Source organism: Microtus pennsylvanicus, chromosome 2, assembly GCF_037038515.1.
Source record: "Microtus pennsylvanicus isolate mMicPen1 chromosome 2, mMicPen1.hap1, whole genome shotgun sequence".
Taxonomy (NCBI): domain Eukaryota; kingdom Metazoa; phylum Chordata; class Mammalia; order Rodentia; family Cricetidae; genus Microtus; species Microtus pennsylvanicus.
In genome coordinates, this window is record NC_134580.1 from 133547305 (window position 1) to 133556958 (window position 9654).

Here is a 9654-nt window from a genome sequence, read left to right on the forward strand (position 1 = left end):
ACTAGGACCAATAACTGGCAGAACTGCTTAAAATGGATGAATTGTTCATGTTGGCTCATAGCTTTAAGCCTGTCTTCATACGGCAGAGCTGAGCAGTTCATGTCTTGGGGCCAAGAAGCAAAATGGAGGAGAAAACTGCTTCTCAGCTTGTCCATCATCCCAGGTATGCCAAGTTCCTAACCAAAGTTAGCCAGTACACTGTTCTTGGCCCAGCCTCTGGCCCAGGGGAAGGAAGACCCTTGAATTGTTCAGCTGTCTCCTGACTGTGGGTTTGGCATCCCTTTTTTCTCACTGGATTTGGAAGGCTGCATGCATCCTGCCAATGTGTTAGGAAGGTAAAGGCATTGTGGATTTCTGCTGGAGCCTAGAGCATCAATCCCCTGCAGCCTGCCACCCTCGGCCCTCCAAGGACTGCAGGTAGTAAAACACAGTGGACCAGATGGCTGCCTTATGAGCCAGAAGAAGATGTCTTCCCACCTGAGGCTACTAAAGAATCCAGTCCCCCTTCTCTGCTTTCCCTCAAGAAGGTATGCCTCATCTTAAGTGATCTCATGGGGATGTAAGCATTGCCCCTGCAGCAGAAACCCCAGGCACAGGAGGACTGGTGCAGGAGGATGCTCTTGCCTGCTCCCCTCTCAGCCCTGAAGCACCTGCATCCCTCCGGACCCAATCAAGGCTAGCTTTCTTTCAATGCCACCCTCTCCCCCAGCCGGCTTCCTAGGGAAATCAGGGCTCTAAAAGCTGCCCTACTTGTGCTAAAAAGTCAACACAAAACAGCTGTTAAGAAAAGGCTCCAACAAATGGAAAGAATGCAATGATTGGGGAGCCACGCACTGCTGATCGGAGCGAGTCCAGACAGCGGCGGCTGCACTAAAGAATTACCAGACTGGGTGGCTTAAGAAATAAGCAGATATTTCTCACAGTTGAAAAGGCTGGGCAGTGAGATTAAGGTGCCGACAGACCCAGTGCCCTGTGTGGGTGTCTTCCTGGTTGAAAGTCGGCTGTCTGCATTGCATCCTCACATGGTAGAGGGCAAAGAGGCAGAAAGTCAGTTCTCTCTCTCTTCTTGTAAAGGCACTAATCTCATGGTGAGGGCTCCATGCTCCTGACCTAGTTACCTGGCAAAGACCATCCACACATGAATTGGGGGCACAGATATTCAATCCATGGCAAAGGGAGTTTGCCCAAGTGTCAGATGGCAGTTTGCATGCAACTGCTGAGATTGAACATGCACACAGCCCTGGCCCAGCAAGCCCAAGTTCCTAACCAAAGTTAGCAAGCCCGCGTTTCAGAACACACTCTCCAGAAATGCCTGCAGGTGTTCCACATGTCACATGCCAACAGCTCATGTGGCGATTTAAATAAGAATGGCGCCTGCAGGCTCATCTGTTGAATGCTTAGTCCCCAGCTGGTGGAACTATTCGGGAAGGATTAGGAGGTGTGGTCTTGTTGGAAGAGGAGTACCACTGGGAGTGGACTCTGATGTTTTTAAAAGCCCACACCATTCCCACTTAGCGTTCTCCCTCTCTGCCTTGTGACTGGTAGCTCAACCTGTAAGTTCTGGGCTACTGCTCCAGCACTATGCTTGCCCACTGTTAGGATTCAGGCATTGTGCTGGTCCCTGTCACCTGGCAGGATGCGCCAGGGTCCTGTGACTGCTATGTCACTACGCAGGTGCAAAGATCCCTTTAAGAGACAAGCTCCATCCACTCCCACTCTCTCTCTGCTGTTTCTCTGAGGAGGCAAGTCACTGTCTCTCTGTCCCTTGCTCTTTCTCTCTCTCTTCCCTCCCTTTCCAATAAACTTCCTTCCCATGGAAGCGCTGTCTGATGGCGTGCTTGTCCCCTGCCATGGTCCCACTTCACGCCACACGTCATTACACCCACTGCCATGCTTCTCGCCATCTTGGTCATGGGCTCATCCTCTAAACTGTAATCAAACCCCAAATTAAATGTTTTCTTTCATAAACTAAAAGTAACTACCGCAACTCATAACACTCTTCTACCAACCCTACGCTGGAAATAGTCCGGACAGCATCACTAACGGGCAAACAAGTTGTAAATTATTCAGACAATGGGATATTAGATAGGAATGAGCATAAATGAACTCTAACCACTGGCAACAAGACAGATAAAACTCAGGTGCCGAGTGAGAGAAACATGGCATGGAAGGGGGTGTCGCCATATAAATGTCAGATATTTGTGGCAGCTCCCCTGGAATTCCAGCCTCAGAAGATGAAAATAGATGATTCCTGGGCAGCCTGGGTGGTGGGCGACAGTAGCCGGATCAGCGAACTCTAGTTTTAATTGTGACCTGATGCAAAAGAATAAGGTGGAAAGGCTGGAGAGACGACTCAGAGGACCCAAGCTCAGTTCCCAGCACTCATATGGTGGCCCACTGCCCTCTGTAATCTCAGTCCCTCAGGATCTGCCCCCCTCTTCCGGCCTTCTCAGGCATGTCTGTGTATGCACACACATAAAAATAGAAATAATTTTTTTTTGGGACGTATTGGTCTCCTGTAGCTGTGGTAACAAAGTGCCTCAAACTCGTTAACTTCAAGTGCTGTAAACTTCTTGTCTTCTTGAGGTGGGGAGGTCAGAGAACAGCTCTCCTAGATCCCACAGGCTGCCCCCTCCCCACTACAGCCGTTCCTCCCACCTTCAAAGCTGGCAGCAATCTAGATCTGCTCCCCCTCCACCTCCAGCCCTCTATCTCTCCCCTCCATGCTGACACTCCTTCATCCCTCTTACCTCCTGCTGCCAGCCCCACGTTGATACCCTCTGTCACTCGGACTTCATTGTACCAGCGGAAACAAACTGTGGGGAGCAGAGGGTTTATTATTTATTGACAAGGATGGATACTGCAGACCCATGGGAATGGACAGAATCTTCCTTCAGTCTGGAGGAGTCATGGTGGCAGCTTCCTCTTGAGGGATGTTTACAGCCAGAGACCTGGCTCCTGCTCCCAGCCAGAGACCACCCACCAAGACTAGCTAACCCCTCCTTCTCCTGCTGTACGTATACAATAAATGCTCTAGGGTTCTGGGCTGTTGTGTAGTTGGCACCGCTCCATCAGAGCCAGCATGGCCACCCGACCCCAGCCCTTCTGTGCATGTTGTCCATGTGTCTGTCCTTTCCTCGTTCCTTCATCATCTCAGACAGATCTCCAGTGCCCTGCCATGCTGTGTGTGCCAATGAACCTCTGCTGCAGTAAGGACCTGAGACTGCCACAGGTCTCTTTAAGGGGTGTGGGCTTTAGTTGATACAGAATACCGAAAAGCAGGAGCATTGAGGCATGTGAATTGCTGCCTTCTGTAGTGAGTGCTCAATCAATGGAGGCTGTTGCTATCATAAACACCCCAGTTTTAGAGCTCTCAGAACTGCCATGTTTGTTAACCCTTCACTTCCCCCAGCAAGAGAGTAGGCACCTATAGATGCCACAACCAGCCAAATAACCTCTCACAATTCCAGTATTGTTTGCCATTGCCTCTGCACGCCATTTGACAGCTAATGGAGGTGGCAGGGTTGTGAATTGCTGTTTAAATGCTTTGCCATCTCATTTCTCCCGTGTTTTATGTCTCAGTCCTAAATAGATTATAATTGCCTTGAGGGCAGGAGGCAGGCATTTTGTATCCTCTGTGACACAGTGCAGGGCTGGTTGGGCCCTTCTTGTGTGCTGTTGATGTGAGTCTCATTTAATCCAGCACTCCAGTCCTCCAATCATATGGGGCTGCCCTGGGCCATCATCTCCTACTCCTCCCGTGTATCGCCAGCTGTTAGTGATCTCAAATCCCTGCTGTGTTCACGCTGAACACACTCAGCTGCCCCTAGTATCCGTCACACGGCTCCTGCTCAGTGCACAGTGTGACACCACCACAGGAGAGTTAGCCACTCTGGTCAGAACACTGAACAGCAGCCACCTGAACCTCTGCCTCAGAGCATCTGAGACTCACACAGGTGGGCAGGGAGAGTCAGCAGGAAGCCAAACAACCGAGAACGTTCCCCCAAGAAGGATACTTGGCAGACTGGGAGCCATCAACCTGGTAATGCTTCCCTTGACCGCCAAGTGGACCTGAGAGGCCAACATCCAGCCATAAGATGTCTAGATGCACCCCTGTGATGCTGGGGTGTTATTGCCTGTGTGAATTCTCAGAGGACAGAACAAGGGCATTCAAACATGTGTTTGCCTCTGTATTTGTCCACCTATGTGTATATATGTGTGTGTGTGTGTGTGTGTGTGTGTGTGTATTTATTTATTACAAACCATGGTTTCTACTACCATTCCTGAATACAAACTGAAACTGCATGGAGTTCATTCTAGTTCTTTCTTATTGACCTATTTTTGCAGTACCTGGGTTTTGTGGGATGATCCTTTTGTACACTGTGAAGATGTGTCTTTGCTAAGGTACCTTCTGATTGGTTTAAGAAAAAGCTGAATGACCGATAACTAGGCAGGAGAGAATAGGCAGGACTTCTGAGGAGAGAGAGGAACTCGGGAAGAATCTAGGGAGATGCCAGCGAGACTCTGCGGAAGTCAGATGCACAGAATGGAAGAGAGGTAAAAGGAAAGCAGGCTAATTAAGTTATAAGAGCTAGTTGGGAACAGGCCCAACCTAAAGGCCAAGCTTTCATAATTAATTATAAGTCTCCATGTCATTATTTGGGAGCTGGTGGTCCCCAAGAGAAAGTCCAACAAGAAAGCCTGGCTACGGCTACACCACCTGCTACACCGGGGATTGAACCTCGGGCTTCACAAGTGCTAGTTAGGTAAGTGCTCTACCACCTAACCACTCCCAACCTTTTTTACTTGTAACTTGTTTTTCTTAACAGAGAACCCTGGCTCTCGTTATTCAGAGCTCATTTTACTTAAGAGCTCAATTGCCATATACCTGGATTTACAAAACAGAACATATTTGTATGAGAGCCTCTTAATAAATCGGCTCACATCCTCTAGTCAAAATGCTGTTTTCAGAGCCATTGGTTGAGCTCTTCCCCCATGGCTGTCAGGGTCTCAGCTTTCTCATCAGTGCCATGGTCTCATGTGCTGCCCCCACGTGTCTGACTTTTGAGAGCATCAGGAGAAGCTAAGACATTATCCTCTTGGATGGACCACTGGCTAATGGACCATTTCCAGTTGGTTCCCAGACCTTATCATGCTTATTTAGAGGTTTTTTTTTTGTTATTTATTGGCAATTTGTATTTTGTTTGTTTGTTTTTTGAGACAGGATTTCTCTGTGTAACAGTTCTGACTGTCCTGGAACCCAATTTGTAGACTAGGCTGGCCTCAAACTCACTGAGATCCACTCACGGCTGCCACCCAAGTGCTGGAATTAAAGGCGTGTGCCATCACCACCTGGCAAAATGAGTTAACCTTAACAAACTTTTTTCTTTTCTTTTTTTTAAGATTCATTTATTTATTATGTATACAGTAATGTATACCCACAGGCCAGAAGAGGGCCTGTGAGCCACCATGTGGCCGCTGGGATTTGAACTCAGGACCTTTGGAAGAACAGTCAGTGCTCTTAACTGCTGAGCCATCTCTCCAGCCCCGGAAATTTGTATTTTTAAGGTTTTTTTTTTCTTTTACTAAATCACCTGACTTTTTAAGGAAATTAGCATTGCATTGTGCTAAGTACTCTTGTATGCTTCTCTTTCCTCCCTCTGTCATTAGACAGTATGATTGCTTACAGCAACTAAAGAAAAGAAAGTAGACCTATAGAGACCTTCAGAGACATGTAGACCTTAGAGACCTGTAGAAGCCGTGGGTGGAAAGATCTTCAAGAGATGCTGAAATATAGTCAGCTTCAGAAAAATGGAGAATTCTTTTTTTTTTTTTAATGAACTGTCCTTTTGGAACTTAACTCTTTCATATATGTGGAATCAATCAATGTCAACAGATCTGCTAAGTTGTATACTCAACCAATAGCAGGGCAGTTCTTAAAACCAAGCCAACAACCTTGCCCCTGTAGGGCCTGCTCCTACTTCCCCCCAGAGGCCCTTGTCCCACAGACATGGCAAAGGGACACTCTGCTGCAACCCGAGCCCTCTTCCAGACCAGGCCTGGGACCCTGGGATTCCCCAGAGTGGGCACATCCTGTGGGGTGGAGAGACATCACTGTGCGACCCCTGCTGGGCTTGACCAGTGGCTAAGGCTACAGCCACTACACTATAGAGGATCTGGAATGTGCTGGATGGAGTTGGGAGGGAGAGCTAGGACTCACTACCGCAGTGGACTGGGAATTCTAGTTCCCAACAGTTCTCCATCGAAGCCTGCTTGCTCAGCGAAGAGAACAGCTGCTGCCTAGTGGGACTGGACCGCAGTATGTAGACATAGGAAGGAGCCATGCTGAACCGCCTAGCCTTGGTTTGACTCCGTGCTTGTTCTGCTAATGTGGGCAGTCATGTGACTCCTGGAAAGAGGGTGGCCACAGGCTGAGCTGTGACCTCCCAAATGCGTGTACAAGCTCTGGCCTCACCCCTGTGCCCACCTCCACCCTGGACCTCAGAACGGGACTGTGATTGGAGACACGACCTTTGGAAAGTTGGCTGAATTAAAATGTGGCAATCACGGCACCTGGTCCAATTTAATCTCACTGAACTCGAGTAGCGGAAACTCGGCTGTGCAGAGACCCCAGGGTGCTTACGTACAGACAGACAGCAGTATAAAGAGGGACAGCCAAGGAGAGAGACCTCAGAAGAGTGGGAGCCTGCCAAGGGCCTTGTCCCTGCTTTCAGTCTCCAGGACTCTGGGGAAATAATTTTCTCTTGTGTCAGGCACCCAGCCTGTGGCAATCTGCAGAGACAGCCCTGATAACCCTGTGACAAGAACCTCGGCATTTTGCTCCGTCTATTCTTTTTATTTGACTCCTATCTCCAATAAACATGCACCCATGCATTATTTATGCAATTAAAATGCATATTAAGTGTCTTGTGCCTTTTTCTGTTCTCTGTGCCAAGGGTGCTTCCTCGCGGTAGGCTTTTCGCTTTCATTAGGCTGTCTCGGAGCGCCCTCTTGAGGCTGTTTGCCCGTCATGCGGCTAGCTCTTTAGTTAACCCTGTTTATTTCAGTTAAAGGACTCAGATTCGTTCATTTCTGCCTGTGTTCACTGTCTTTTTCTACAACTATTTTGTTGCTCTTTTTATTTCTCCGAGAGTTGAATATTTTATTAGTTCACCTTGTGTTTTTCTTTTTCAAAAATGGCAGTTTCCCTTTCAATCTGATCTTAGCTGGATCTCGTCACTTAAAAAAAAAACATTTATTTCTATTTTATGTGTATGTTTGCCTACATGCATATCTATGCACCACGTGCATGCCCGGTGTCTGCAGAGGCCAAAAGAAGATATCAGATACCTGGAAGTGGAGTTACAGAGAGTTGTGAGCTGCCGTGTGGTTGCTGGGGAAAGAACCGGCGCTCTTAACCACTGAGTCATCTCTCCAGCCCCTGGATCACAACACTTTTGATATAATGTCCTTATTTTTTCTTATTTGACTTTGGACTTGTGATTTTGACTGTCTTTTGTTCTCAAATGGAGCTGTGGGGTTGTCAAACGTTATGGGTATTTGGGCTTTGTGTCATTTCTATTTTTGTTTTAATTTCTGGTTGACTGATTGCTAATTAACAACGTCTCTATTATTTCTATCATGGGAGCACACTGTGTTAGTCACTGTGTAAATGACATGTCTCTTAGCCGTGACAAAATACTCGGGTAAAAGTATCTTACAGGGGCTGAGGAGGTGGTTCGGTGGTTAAGAGCACTTGTAGCTCTGGCAGAAGACCTGGGTTCGATTCCCAGCACCCACATGGTGACTCACAATCATCAGTAACTCTGGTTCCAGGGGATCCCATGCCCTCTTCTGACCTTAGCAGGCATCAGGCATACATGTGGTGCACGTACATCCTTGCAAGCAAAGCACTCATACACATAAAATAATAAAATGACTTTCTAAAAAGGCAGCTTACATAAGGAAGGGTTTATTTTGGCTCACATTCTGAGGGTACAGTCATCACGGTTTAGAAGTCATGACACTTTGAACTCGAAGAAGCTGGTCCTTTTTATTCAGCCTGGTACCCCAGGCTATGAAAAGGAGCTCCCACAGGCAAAGTGAGTCCTCGCGCCTTAATTAACCTAATCTAGATAATCCCTCACAGCCAAGCCCAGGGGCTTGTTTTCTAGATGATTCCAGATTCTGTCAAGTTGGCAATATGCAACCTGACTCACCAGAGCCCAGTCTGTTTTGAAAATGCCTTTGAGTGCAGGTCATTCACTATGCCATTACCTTGTTATTCAGCTCAGATTCCCCCACCTGACCTAAGACTGTGGCTCACAATAAGTCTTTGGTCACCCTTGACCCAGAATGGGCTTGTTGATTCGTCCTTACTCAGCTGGCCTTGTGCATGAGTGACATTGGTTTGTCGTTTCCCTTCTCTCCCTTCTTTGCCCTGGGTTGCTGATTAGACAAGGCTCAGAGCACAGATAGAATCACAGGGGCATCCTCCCTGGAGCTGCTCAACCGCCCATCACTCCAGAATTTGAAGGCCAGCCTATGAATGACTATCTCAATTCCACTCTTGCCCCGAGTCTCCTTGTTTCCAAGTAAAGGTATTGACCATAATAATAAATAGGTATTAAAATAGGAATAAAAAGTATTCAGGACCTATCCCTGACTTTTAGGGAGCCAGTGTCCACTGGAGGTGTGAGGCAGTTGGGTATGGAAGAGGTCATTAACAACAGCCTTAAATCTGCTGCAGAGGGCTGGAGGGATGGCTCAGTGCTTAGGAGCAGTGGCTGCTCTTCCAGAGGACCCAGGTTCAACTCCCAGCACCCATACGGCAGCTCACAACTGTCTGGAGCTCTAGTTCCAGGCAATCTGACACCTTCACATCAATGCACATAAAATAAAGTTAAATAAAATTTTTTTAAAAATCTGCTGCAGATCTGTGTGTGCGACTGAAAACGGGGTCGGCCCTGTCTGCCAGGCTCACTGCAGATGCTATCATGTGACTTAGCCCGCATTTCATCATCGCATGGTCCCTTGTGAGGCATGGGGAGGAATGCCGCAGCTTTCATGTTCCCATGTGGTGTGTGTGCCACGCACTTCTGCCAATTGCATCTATCCGTGCCACGTTCTGTGGACGCTGTGAGATAGGTCCTCCCAGCTTGAGAGACTGTTAGATTTTCTGAACTAAGGGGTAGAGGAGATAATCCAGTGGTTGAAAGCACATACGGCTCCTGCAGAGGACCAGAATAAGGTTCCCGTGTTGGTTGGCTTACAGCCACCTGAAACTCTAGCTCCAGGGGATCTGACACCCTCCTCTGCCTTCCATGAGCAACCCCATTCTTGGGCGCATACCCTATGTGCAGACAACATGCGAACACATGAATCTGAAAAATATCTTTTAAGAGTTTTATGAATCACATAAAAGCTCTTATCTTTGTGGACACTCTGGATGGCTCCACAGTCTCTCTGAAACTGGCATCCGTCATGAGGTCAGCGTGTTACTCACGAGAGTAGACAAGGTGTATGGAGATGTGATGGTGTGATTGCCACCAACAAAGGGCCTTCGTGGGAGGGGTGCTCAGGAGCTGCCTCTCACATAGGAAACTCCAGATGAGCAACAGTTAATTGATGGTTTCTCAATGGGCCTTTTACTTC